Source organism: Lutjanus erythropterus, chromosome 12 (genome assembly GCF_056507025.1).
Source record: "Lutjanus erythropterus isolate fLutEry1 chromosome 12, fLutEry1.hap2, whole genome shotgun sequence".
NCBI classification, from domain to species: domain Eukaryota; kingdom Metazoa; phylum Chordata; class Actinopteri; order Lutjaniformes; family Lutjanidae; genus Lutjanus; species Lutjanus erythropterus.
In genome coordinates, this window is record NC_139328.1 from 9,982,934 (window position 1) to 9,996,192 (window position 13,259).

Sequence of the window (13,259 nt, forward strand, 5' to 3'; positions counted from 1 at the left end):
GGTTGCTTGACGAAACAACATATTCTGATGTTATTTTCATTTATTCTCAGTGTTAACATGCAATACTGTATTTTTGTTATTCCTCTTTATTGTTGGAACTGGCGACAGTCTCGGCCATGGGCATTATGTTTTGGAGTCATTTCATTTTTTGTGAACATGAGAACGCCTTCAGGGAATTTCTTCAAACTTGGTACAAATTACCAGTGAGACTGACAGTGGGTGGTCAAAGGTCAAAGGTTACTGTGTCCATTCCACTCTCGTAAACAAACTCAGGGATGAACTGCTTGGATTTTGGTGGTCAAAGGTCAAGGTCACTGTGACCTCACAAATAGTTTTTTGGCTATAACTCAAAAGGTCAGATGCTACCTGTGACAAAATTTCACACAGGCAGTGTTGCTAGTAACGTATTACAATAACTAATCAAAGTGTTGGTGATTACAAAGGAGTTATATCTGGAAATCTGCAGTCTACTGAGTGCACTGCTTTAGTTGTTGTATGTAACAATGTGTAATTACACCATATCAAGAGCCACAATGGAAATGGAAATAGGTCTTGGACTTTACTGAGTTGTGCTTGAAAAATGAGAGATGTAATTTTGCTTCTACTGTCAAATAAACTAAACTGAAAAGCAAAACATCATCATCATGTAGTCCATCAATGTCTGTATTTATAAGACTGCCAGTTTGAACCACAGCACTTCTTCAACAGAAACTAAAAACCATTAGGGACTCATTTGTCAGAGGCAAAAAAACAGAGCATGTTTCATGGAAAACATTAAAAAAAACTCCATTATGCAAATACTTTTGCATCAACATAGAATCAAATGAATCAAATGTGGTCAAAAATCACTTAATGCTGCTTTTACGTCCGTCTGTGAATGAAATGAAAACATGACTGAGCGCAGCCTTGTAAAAATGAAATTGAGAGACATGGTGAGGTGAACCCTTTAATCCCTGGCATGCTCCGTGGGCCTGCAGCTCGGCGGGGATTATAGCTGTTGATTTTGTCGAAGCTGTTGTTGAGCTGATGTAAGGGAGGCTAACATTTCTAGCAACTGCCGCATGTGGAGGGGGCAGTGCTTTGATTGTGTATAATAGCCACAAAAGTTGTTTTGGCCATAATAAACAAGTGTCATGACACATTAATCGTTAAGGCTCTGGAATTAATTTACTTAATAGTTTTTTATAGTTTAAATTGTAAAAATGTTTCAATGTGGAGTGGATTACACTGCTGTTTTGAACAGGGGATGATATAGTCCTGGCAGTTTTACCTCTTTGTAAAGCAAAACAATCTTACTCTGGCAGGTTGTGTCTGAATAAAAGCCCAGCTTGGAAAATCAGTATATGATTAACAGACACAGTCATTTTACCATTCATTTCCTGTAAAGCATTTTGAGGAGTTCATTTACAAAACCAGATAAACAGCATTCTTACAATGAATAAACACCAGATTGACTGATATAAAAGACATGATTTCTGCAAATGAAAAAGACAAAAATCAAGATATCTTAATAAAACCCAACCAAAACCCAACACATGTTTGATTTATATATTTTGGAGTGCACAAAAAACATTTTTTTGCAAATGAATCTTTCATTTAGAGATTTGGCATCATTATGCAGTATTTTTTTATTATTTTCTCTTTTAAAGGTCCCTGAAATATAAATAAAATAAATAAATAACTAATAAAATAAAGTGACTGCCAGGAAGCTTGAAATTAGTCATCATACTAAACAAATTAATTAAATAATTGGCCAATAACTAATTAGTTTAGAACCTTGAAGAAACAAATTCACTAATAATAGCAACCAGTATGTTTATACTGACAACTTGTAAGTGGTAAAAAAGGGATCAGTCAGTAATTTTAGGGAAATAACAAGACAACAGCCTGTCATGGAGAAATGATGACACGTTATACCCTTTAGAAGTTCATCCGTGCCTTACAGACAAAGTGAAAATACATGTACTTTCAAATCCATTAATATTACAGAGAGGTCAGGATGTTCATGTTTAAACCTTCGCTCCAGTCAACACTTAATACTGCTATAGATATCTAAAGAACTCACACATCACTCAGATTCCTTGTACTCCAGGCTCATCCCAAATATGCAGGCTCCCAACCTGTCCTCGTGAAGGAAAGTCGTGCTCGCCATTTGTATCAGTGATCATATGCTAAGCTCTTAATTAGCCCAGGAACCTGACAAATCTGCTGAGCTCATGTTTTCATTTGCTGTGGCAGATACATCTGTGAATTAGTCTGGCAATGGCGATTTTATCCTCATGCCATCAGACTGATCAACAGATCCACTGCCCTCGACCTCACGCTAAGCCACCTCACCATACAGGAAGCTTTACTTCTGTTTACTATATTTCTGATGATTTGATTTGATTTTGATACATAATGTGCTCCTACTCTCATATTCTCTCTCATATTGCCCCGATCGCTCTTATTCTCATTCCTGATACATAACCCTGGCTAATGCAAAACAACAAAAGCAAAGAGTACACGCCAGTCAGAATCAGAGTAGAGCAGCAGGTCGTGACTTTTGCGATCCTGGGGGAAAAAAAGGCCCCTGCTTCCTGTCTTAAAGTCTTTTTTTTTTTTTTTTGATTGGATGCATAAAATAAGTCAGTAAATACTCCACTTCTCAGTTTTGAAGCTTTTATGTGGTCTAAAAAAGGCAGCTGTTAACAAGTGGCTAAATGAGACTGTAGACATTAAACACCATCACACAAAACACCAGTCCCTGATGGTGATGTTGAATTCACACGACCGTGGTGTAATTTGATTGCAACCTTAGCTTTTTACCTCTACAATTTACTTTTACACTTCAAAAATCATAATAGTGATATCTTTCTAAACAAAAGTGTAAATATTACGAACTTTTGTTTGCCATGCAGCTTATTTTCTGCACTAATCCAAAATCCTATGGAAAACTCCCATTGGCTTTTTGTTAAGGGAACTAGAGCGACACTAACTTTAGGTTGTTGTACAAATATACATCATCCCTGCAGCACTCTTTATGTGGGCAGATCTGGAGACTATTAAAGCTTTGCCTTACACACATAAAGTTTGATTTCTTTGCCTCCACAGCCATCATACCATTATCCAAATTAATTTGAACATTATATGTTGATGCTAATCTTGCATGCATGGTGAATTTAACAGCACTGAAGAGCAATGAGATGTACTGGCATAAAATCAATTGATGCCTCCACTGGCAGTACAAGGCTGATAAAGTCGTTATGAATTGTGTAAGCGAACAAGTTTATATGGATGTGTTTATGGGTATGTGCATGCACACACTTGCACGTGTTCATGTGAATATGAGCCGAGGCAATCATAAAAGTGCTGAACTTGAGAATCCTGTGATCTAAGCAACACCCCGATAAGGTCTGTGCTCCTTCGGCTTGCTGAAACAGCGCTTTGCAGATCAGGCCCATAAAAATGCAAAAGAATTTCCCGCTTAACCCTCTGCCGTTACACATTACTTTACATCCCCTTCTTGTTTATTTCCTCTTCCTCCTTTATGTTTCACTTTAGTCTATTTGCAAAGTGGATCCCCCCTCCCAACCCCTCACCAGGCTTCACACAAACACACACGCACAAACCACTGTCTGCTTTGACAACAATCGAAGCTCTTAATTGCCAGCGGCTCTGAATCTCCTCTTGTCAAGATGGAAACAATCGATAGCTTTTGGACTTTCAACTTCCACCCCACCCCCTCTCCGACATAAATGATATATTGAAGAATCAAACACATCCTTAAGCAGTGGTTGAAAGTGAGGGCCTGTGTGTTAGCAAGCGTATGCGTGTCTGTCTCCAGGCTTGGCTTGGGATAACAGTGTTGGCGAGGAAATGAGCTCATCAGATGGGATGCTAATGAAAGGAAAGTGTCAGGGTGAGTTTGGCAGCGTGTTGGGCCTGGAACATTTCATCGCAGGGTATGTTTGATATTGTGTTGGGGATGTGACAACTGACGCAGCAGGACGTCCCAGAGCCGATTACCTGATAGACAGACAGTTAGTGCTGGACGGATCTGGAGCAGACATCAGATGTTTTGATAAGATCCCTGCCAATGGTAATAAAGCACAGTTTCAAAATAGTTCTCACTATAGCCTTACGTCCAACTGAATTACAGTATAACTGTGAACGTAGAGCAGAAAATTGTAAACCATGTGATATTTATCTCTTGTGTGGCTCTTAAATTAATAACAGCTATCTGCAATAAACAGTCTGTGCTCTCCACCGGTGGTTTCAAACATTCATCCTCAACAAAAATTCAAAATGACTACCTACACATGTATGGCTTCTGATTCATGGCTCTCTGACTCCTTTCTATGGAATTTACTCATTCCCTTGTGAATGCCCAATTGATGCACTTTCCTAAAGGCAGCTTTGTCTGTTCTCGTCTTTCGCTCCGCCTGGAGCGCAGACTGGTGACCTCCACTCCCTGATGCTGACCGCAAACTGAACTGTCTTGATCTTTTGAAGGCCTGCAGGAATGCTTGTGGGTTGCAAGGAAGAAAACAAAAATTAAATATTCATCTTTCAAGGTGTATAGGGAGATAATAAAAAAAAAATGCGTGCATTTTTAGTGCAATCGTATGCCTGAACATTTTGGTTTATGTGTGGTAAACACCGCTAGACTATAACATTAACAACAACATTTCAAGGATGTGTAAAGATTTGATGAAGGCTATAGTGAAGGTCTGCTGTTGCCAGAGTGTGGGGGCGTCTAGTAGATTGGCCCCAGGTAAAGTACATTCTTGTTGTCTTTCATCTGTGCTCAGGTTTTGACTGATAACTGAGGTCTGGCTGGACGGTTTAATGAGCCCACAACACCCACCAGGGATTCAATTAGCTGGATTATTTGTGTATATATGTGTGTCCCTTTAAGTTAAAGGTAAGAGGTCATCTTCGCAGGTCCTCACAAATCTGTTTTTCAGGAAAACTCATCATAGCACTCACACTTCTCTTTTAAAGAAAAACATGAACATCCAACTACTAAAAATGTTCTTATTTTACTTTAAGCTTATTTTTAAGCTCAAAAATTTAACATACAGTATCACAAATGTTGTAGAGTAAAGGTGGGTTCACACCACCCTTGTTTAGCCTGGTTTATCCAAACCCTGGAGTGTTTACTCTCTTACTGGGGTTTGTTTTCTTAGGTGTGAATGCCGGACTCAAACTGCAGCGTGGACCAAATAACCGCTCTTTGGTCTGTCTCAATGGGGTAGTCTTGAACTGCTGTCAAGTGAAATATGGAGCGGTTCATTTCTGGTATGAACATCTTTCAAACCAATCACTGAAGTGTACCATTATATGTGTCGTTTTATGGATAAAAAAGAAACAAAAAAAAGTTTTCTCTTCCTGTTGTGGTGACTGGACTAGCAGTGCGTTTGCTACCAAACTGATGACTGACAGGGGACAAACCTGGACTCACGCCGAAGTAAGAAATGCCTGCATTATTAAATTATTTTGGCAAATACCCACTGTCCTCTACAGTCTGCTGATATCTGCTCCAGATCAACACCAGCATGAACAGAGCCTGTCAGTGTTTCATGATGGATGATATCCAGGCAGAAACCGTGGGTTTGTCTTTTTACCTGCAGGCTGTATGACCAATAATGGTTTCATACCACGAGCTTTCTCTGCAGGGATCTTTGCCAGGGCCTCACCAGTTAATGAGACTAACCACTAGTGTCTGCCAAGGAGGTGAATGGTTCACATAATTTCTGAGATGATTAAAGATATCCATCCATCCATCCATCCATCCATCCATCTATCCATCCTCTTTAATCTCTGATCTCTTGGAGAGTTATTGGGGGCTGGAGTACACGCTGGACAGGTTGCCAGTTTCCTCACAGTGCACACAGCAGCAATACACACTGCAACAGCAGTTTCGTTGATATTATCTATGTCAGGCTTCGACATTAAACATGGCCCGATGACCAGTGGCAACAAAAAGTCACTCTGTGGCCACCAAATATTCCATGCAGCTGGCCTACCGAGAGCCTTCTGCTAAGCTAGCATTAGCTGTGAACAGTACTCATCACCAGCTACCAATATGCCTGGGCTACTGAAGTATGGGCTCACCATGTCTGCTCAAACTACTAACGCAATTCTTACAGAAGAACCAGAAGGAGCAGTAAGAATGAATGGAAGCAGGAGTTTAAGTGGCTGGAATATGACACATTAAGATTGTAATGTACTGCGGTCTGTGCTGCCAGGTTCCTAATCTAATCGTGAAGTCTTTCATTGGAAACAATGCCTTCAGGAAACACCACATCACAATCCAAGGAAAAAGTGAACATACGTTGTTGTGTCAAAGTTAAGGATGACCAGGTGAAGTTGTGTTAAACTGCCTTTTCTGTATTGCTTAAGTTTACATATGGGCCAAAAAAAGTACTGCCAACTAAATTGAGGGGCTTTGTGGCTTTGTGTCTATCTCTGGATGTGCTCAAAATTCAGATCAATATTAAAAAGCACCCCAAGGTTCCAAGCTGCGCTTGGGCCTCAACTTTTTGTGCCAGAAATTTTATGTTAGTACACTGTTTTTCTGGGTCTTTGCTTCAATAATTACAATCAAAAGCAGATCATTTCATGGAATCCTCAAGCATATTAGATCAATGCCTAGATGCAGCGTGCCAAGAGGAAGGCATCACTGAACTATATATACAGTACTGTATTATTGAGTTTCATCTCTAAAGCTCTTCAGATCAATCTTGCACACACTAATGTTATTTTCCATCTGCATTATGTAAAGACTGAGCTAAACAGGTCTTAATGGATCCTTGAAGACTGCATTGTATGCGCTTGCATGTTACAGTGACATTATGACAATGAAGATGACATTAATACATTAATGCAAAATTGTGTCAGCAAGGTGTCACTACAATTATGACATTTAAATGACAAAACTATAGACTGAATATATAAGCCATGTTGACTTTTCTGTCATTGTGCTTCCTTCAAATGTGCATCAATCTTCACTATTCACATTAATCCTTCATTTACTTTTTAACAATGTAATATTAAAAAAATACAGGGTGATACTGACTGATTCATATTTGTTTGATTAATCTGAGTAAAGCTTCTTCTGCTTATCAAAAAGCTTAGACATGAAACATTTGCATCTTTTGGCGGTCACATTTCCACATGCAAATTGATTTGGATGAATGATTCCTCTGAAACAAACATCAGGCTGAATCAGAGCAAACTGAGGAGGGGAAAAGTGTCAATGAGTAATGATTAAGGGGGGATGAGGTTGTTTTCATCTGAGTGAGTGTGTGTATTTTCGTGGCTGTGGGTGGTACTATTTCAGCTGAGGAGGGCATTGGATTAGAGCTGGTGGTACTGCTGTCAGGGTAAACAGCAAATTGTTGGTTCATCATGATTAATAAAGCTTCTCTCCACCCTCCCGGCTGTTCTGGGTATACAAGATTGAACATGTGTTGAGTCCTATGATTAATACACATTGGGTCATGCCAGCTGTAGTTTTTAAAGATGTCATCTTTGAGGCTTGGTTCTCTTTGTGACATCTGTTGGGGTTTGGGTGGGGGGTTTTGGCTGCTTCTTCCAAAGATAACTTCACATTCAAGTAGTGTCAACATTACACTATGTTTGTTCCACCAGGGTGGCAATTACCACATACTATTCATTTTTTTCTGCAATGCAGTAACCAACAAAAGGAAGGAGAATGCTTGCACTGCAGCTTTTCATTACACACACACATTAATAACTGAACATTATTGTGTGGTAAACACTTTGTGAAACATGAATATGGCTGCTGAAGTCAAAGAGAAAGCAAATGCAATGGAGTTTTAAAACAGATGTCTCTTGAGGTCTATTGTGCATATTTTAAGAAGGATGGGAGCTGTTCACCTCGCCCAAATAAATGGAAATTACAACGTATACACACACTATGGAAATACATTTTATTCTTCTTTTCATTTCCTCTTTCTTTAACTGTATATGTCCTGTTCACATATACAACAAACATGGATGATGCTATATGCAGGGATGTGCATAAGACTGTCATAACATTGTCATGACAACTGCCATGGCCATGAAGGAGGAGATGTATTTGTGATAACAGCTTGACAGACAAAATAACCCATGAGTGTCTTTGTTATGAGAACCTGACATTAATCAAGCCAATGATGTTTTTGTTATGACAATATGACATTAATCAAGCCAATAATGTCTTTGTTATGACAACTTGACATTTACCAAGACAAGATTATCTTTGTTATGACAACTTGACATTATCAAACTCAAAGAAACTGTTTGGCTTTATGTTTTAACATTACATTATACCGTCATATGTCGTTGGTCTTAAAACTGGCTATTATGACACCATTATAAGAGTGTTATGAATATTTCCCTTGACCTTATCTAAAGTGTACCATTTGGACTTGTCGTAAAGATGTCATTCAATGTTATAAGGCCAGTTTGATGACAGTACAGTGCCAAGGTGATTTAAAGTAGGCTAACTGCTGTCTGCTGTTATCTGTAGCTGGTGTTAGTTAGTTATCTTTTTCAGTCATGGACATGGCCGCCTAATTAGCTAACTCAGCCTCGGAGTGCTAGGCTCAAAACTCAGCACCAATACCACCTTGGTACTGTATTCCCTGTTGTCAAACTGTCCACCGTCGTTCTCAGAGCGTCACAACAAAGATATTTTTGTCTAGGTTAATGTTTAAGTGTCATAACAAAGACATCATTGGCTTGTCAAAACAAAAAACATTACATTATTGACAATTATAGTTAAAGTTAATATGAAATCCTTGATCTTCATGACGAGTGACATGCCTAACACAGTGTAACGACACGCTTATGCACACTCCTTCAAATAAAGTGGTACCCAAACATGTATACAAATATACCAAAATGACATGGTATCACATGGTTTACAAAGATAGACTGTGAGTACTGTATATAGAATTAGATCACCAATACAGCCAGTACTAATATCATATACTTTACTACCAACATGGATAGATCCTTGTATTTTTCAAACAAGCTAAAACAATGATATTTTTATTGTCTGTTGCTAATTTGATAGTTTTATTAAGTGACATAAGATAAAAACATATACTGCTCACCATTACACTAAGCCTATAATATTGTGATATATAGAATTACAACTTTCTCTTCCTGGAACAAGAGGGCCTGAAGTCACGAGTGAAGCCAGTAGTGAGTTTGGCAGGGAGGGGTTGAGTGGATGTTTTGTAGCCAGCTAACTTTACGAGCAGTGCTTGGACATGTTGAAATACTCTGAGCAGGAGGTTTTGTTCTGAAAGGCCAGACTGTTCTCACACACACTGTGAGCTTAGCAGCCATTCACTGTAAAGCACATGAACAGGCAACTGGTCAAAAGCCACTTTGCAAACATTTAATCAGCATGACATATGTGCACATGCTGTCCCTTGGACAGTAAACATGGACATGTGCTAACGCACACAAATGTTTCGCAAGCCCGTGCCCTTTAATGCTATGTGAACATACACACACACAGCACAGGCACAAATCCTCGTGGTAGGTCTGAGTTTATCATAGGTTTCCAACGATAAACACAGTGAAAATAAATATTTCAAGCTTTCAAGCTATATACAAAATTAAGCACGAGTAAAATCCTTGGCTGCTCTTATAGAAGATGTCAAAACTCCTGGCAGTATGTGCTGTAACTTGCTGTGCTTCAAAGACAATGTTATTAGAGAGGAAACAGTCGGATCATAAAATGTGCAATGAGAAATAGCAAGCAAATCAGGAGAGGTCATCTGCAGGCCAGGCAAGCTCAAACAGTGTGCTTTTCTTTCTATGCTCTATTTCCACCCCTCCTACCTATTATTTCACGTTCTTAAATGATCTCTCCTCCAAGGCGCCATGCCTTCAGTTCAAGTCATCTTTCTTCTTCCTCTTGATTTCTTTGCCCACTACCGCAAACGCCATGAAAGCCTACTTTCTCTCTGTTCTCATTGCTGCCTTTTGTAAACCAGCTGGTGACCACATGAACACGCTGAACGCCACCCGTAGTCGCAGTCACTTGGAAGCCTGAGCAGTAGCAGGGGCATGCAGTCTTAGCATATTTTTACTCTCATTTTATTCCCAGCTCTGTGTTTTCCCCTCTTTATCTGTCTCCCCTCCTCCTATCTTTTGACCTCACCTCTCCCTTGTTCCAGCTGGCAGCTTGGGGATTTAGAAAATGAAACAGCTCTATGGCCAGTCTTGTCCCAGTGAGACACTACACAATGGCTGTTCAGAAACACTGTGACATCGTGGATGATGAGGCTGACTTTGGGAAAAGTTTTCTCAAGTTGAACTACTAGAAAAACTCAAGAAAGGCTGGTTAAATGTACTGTAACTGTTCTGTTTCATTAAGGATTTGATTTCTGGTTTCCTCTGCTGAAAGTACAACTTTTCACTGTAGTTCTAAGCAATGAGACTTCAAATTATTTGTCCAAATTTTGCAAAGCCTCCAGTTAATCTCTTAAAGAGCTGAGTCAAGGGTAACCGTGTGATTTTGTAGACCTGGCCGGTAGCCCAGTGGGCCCTCTGTCATGCTTCTTTGCAGCCTGGCAAGCTTCTGTATTGAGTGATGAGTCAGACATGTAGGCAGAGTCAGGGAGGGTCAGGAATATAAAGAGCAGCAGTGATGTTGGCATCTCTGCACAAGATCAAAAACACAGTCAGCTGCTGAACCCAGCAGTCTCAGCTCTCTTGTTTTGAAGTTAGCTCGAAACTGTTTTGATGATTTCATACTGAGGAGCTGCTTCTTGTGCTTGCGAGATGTCTGCATAACTAATCATGAGATGGTGTGCAACTCTTTAAACTCTGTAAACTTGTTTTGCCTACATAATCATTCATCTTAAGTTCATCAAACTGTGTCCTTCTCTAAATGGGAATGCTGATGTCAAAGAGATGTCAAAGCACAGTATGTAGCCTGGAGCAGTGGTTCTAAACCTTGGGGTCAGGACCCTCAAGAGGATCAGGAGATAATTTCTGGGGGTCGCCAGATGGTTGTGGGAAATAAAATGAAATATTGCTGAAAATGTCAAGAAACAAGAGCCAGGAAGCAGCTCTGGCTCTGAACACCAGGACAAAAATGGCAATTACCAACACAAACCACCATGTTTTGAACAGACACAAACAAGTAGCATTTACATTTTGTAATGTAAAACACCGGCAAGTTTTTAACTGACTATGAAACAGTCTCATTTTAATACGGATGCCTCCATATGACCCACATAAGCAAACAGAACCATCAGAGAGAAGACTGGCTGTATCCATATAGTTATTCTAAATCCTTGCCACTGGGACGGATTCTCCGTGAAACCAGATGAAACAAGCCTGTGTTTACATTTTTTCCATGCAAAGTTACAGTGAGAAGTACGTGAGCCAGTTAAGAAGAAGCAGGAGGAGATTTTTATTTAGACTATTTTATTTTGGCGTTATAATTTGTGGCTGTTATGGTGGAAATGCTATGCCTCTATCCTGTTGTCCATTTAAGTTCCTCGAAGTATCTTTAACAAACTGCTCAGTCTCACAAGCATGATGAGAAATGAGAGCCGTATTTCAGACTGTGACATAATTTTCCTTCATAATAGATTTTAATCAGTGTGCTGGTGAGAGTCACAGTGTGCTTACACATGGGTTTTGAATGGGCACACAAAAAACACTCTTTTTCATTTTGAAGCTTTTGTGCCACAGTATTGTGCTTAAAATTATTACAAGGAACTTCCATATTTTGTTGAAGTCAAAGGCCCATGTGAACAAAAGTGGTAGTGTTTCCACTGTGATAATTACAACATGTAACGTCAAAAATAAAATCTAAATCTGAATAAAAAAACTCATCCTGCTTCTTTTTAACTGGTTAATGTTCTACTCACTGCAGCTTTGGCTGGAAAAATTTAACAGCCAATCTTCTCGCAGATGGTGTCATTAACCAAACAGGTCATATAGATGCACCGGTAATAAACTGAGACTGTTTCATAACCAGTTAAAAACTTACACTTAAAAACCCCGCAGCAATAGCCAGTTTGGCTAGCTGTCACATGGACACAACTACTATGGAGCGGTCAGAAAAAGTATTCCAGCTCAAGACTCGGGCCAACAGGAGACAGAAAAGGAAAGGAAAGGTCTCAGGGTAGGTCATCTGAGAAGTCTGACAGCAGCTCCATCAACTGAGAATGAGGTTCTGGCATTTCCACCAACAGGCCATTGAGCTCCAACCAAACTTTGGAAATATCACTCAGACTTTCTGCAACGTGGCTTTTTTTGTGGGGATCACGAACACCAACTCTTCTGGCCTAGAGCAATGGTTGCCATCCTTTTTTAAGCTGAGACCCCTTAAAAGAAAGCAATGCCTACTTGCAGCACCTAGTCACAAGTTGCATCTCCAGTTGTGGTCAGATCAACCGAAGAGTTGTTTATTTTTCCTCAAAGAAATTCACAAGAAAAAAGCAAAAACTGGAACAAATCGTGAAAAAAGCAGTTGCTTTTCCACTCTCCTATACTGTTAAGAGTAATTGCAGTGAGTGCAGAAGACATGTCCTCTCACTATTAATGTTGGGGCTCCCCGCTCAGACATAAACAGTCCACTGGCTGCTTCTAACTCCAGTTACTGTAACTGCAGGGTTATGTCATTTCAGCCCAGATGAAACATTTCTGTCTGGGACGTTTACATTAATGAACCTTTACAGTTTTTGTGTTGGACTTCACCTGAGGCATGACACCTGTGCTGAGCTGGCCATATATCTGTCTTTATGGCACTGCGGACCAGTGAAATATGGCTGTTTATGGCCGTGTGGTTGGGTTGGAATTACACACCACTATGTTAGCCTCAACTGCTTTGCCACTTCTTAAGAGGTCCCCGGGTGATTTTACCAAGACTAGGCTGGTTTATTGAGTGGTTGCACTGTAACAGCTATATGGTTGAAGGTCCAACGGCTCAAATTACTCATGGCTATTACACACCGAAAGCCTGTCCTCTACAGTGCAATAAAAGGTGTTACTGCACTTATGAATGGCTCCCTTCATACGCTATGTTTGTTTTCTATATCCTTTTTTAATGCTATCAAATACGTGAACATGGCCTTTATTGGGTCAGGTCATATATCCAGTCAATATTTCTCCTCCATCCTGTTTTCAATCCGCCCATCACTGCCAAAACTTATCTCTTTCACTGAGTGCTCCTGAGGGGAATCAAGCTTTCATACACAATCATTAAATTCAGATTTCCTTTCATTTGTATC

At 39.8% G+C, this 13,259-nt stretch overlaps 1 protein-coding gene across 2 annotated transcripts in view; it reads right to left on the reverse strand.

Annotated features, from left to right (window-relative positions):
• The window catches only part of gpc5c (glypican 5c), a 145,462-nt gene that overhangs the window by 47,135 nt on the left and 85,068 nt on the right, over window positions 1-13,259 (reverse strand). The gene's annotated exons all lie outside the window — the stretch shown is intronic.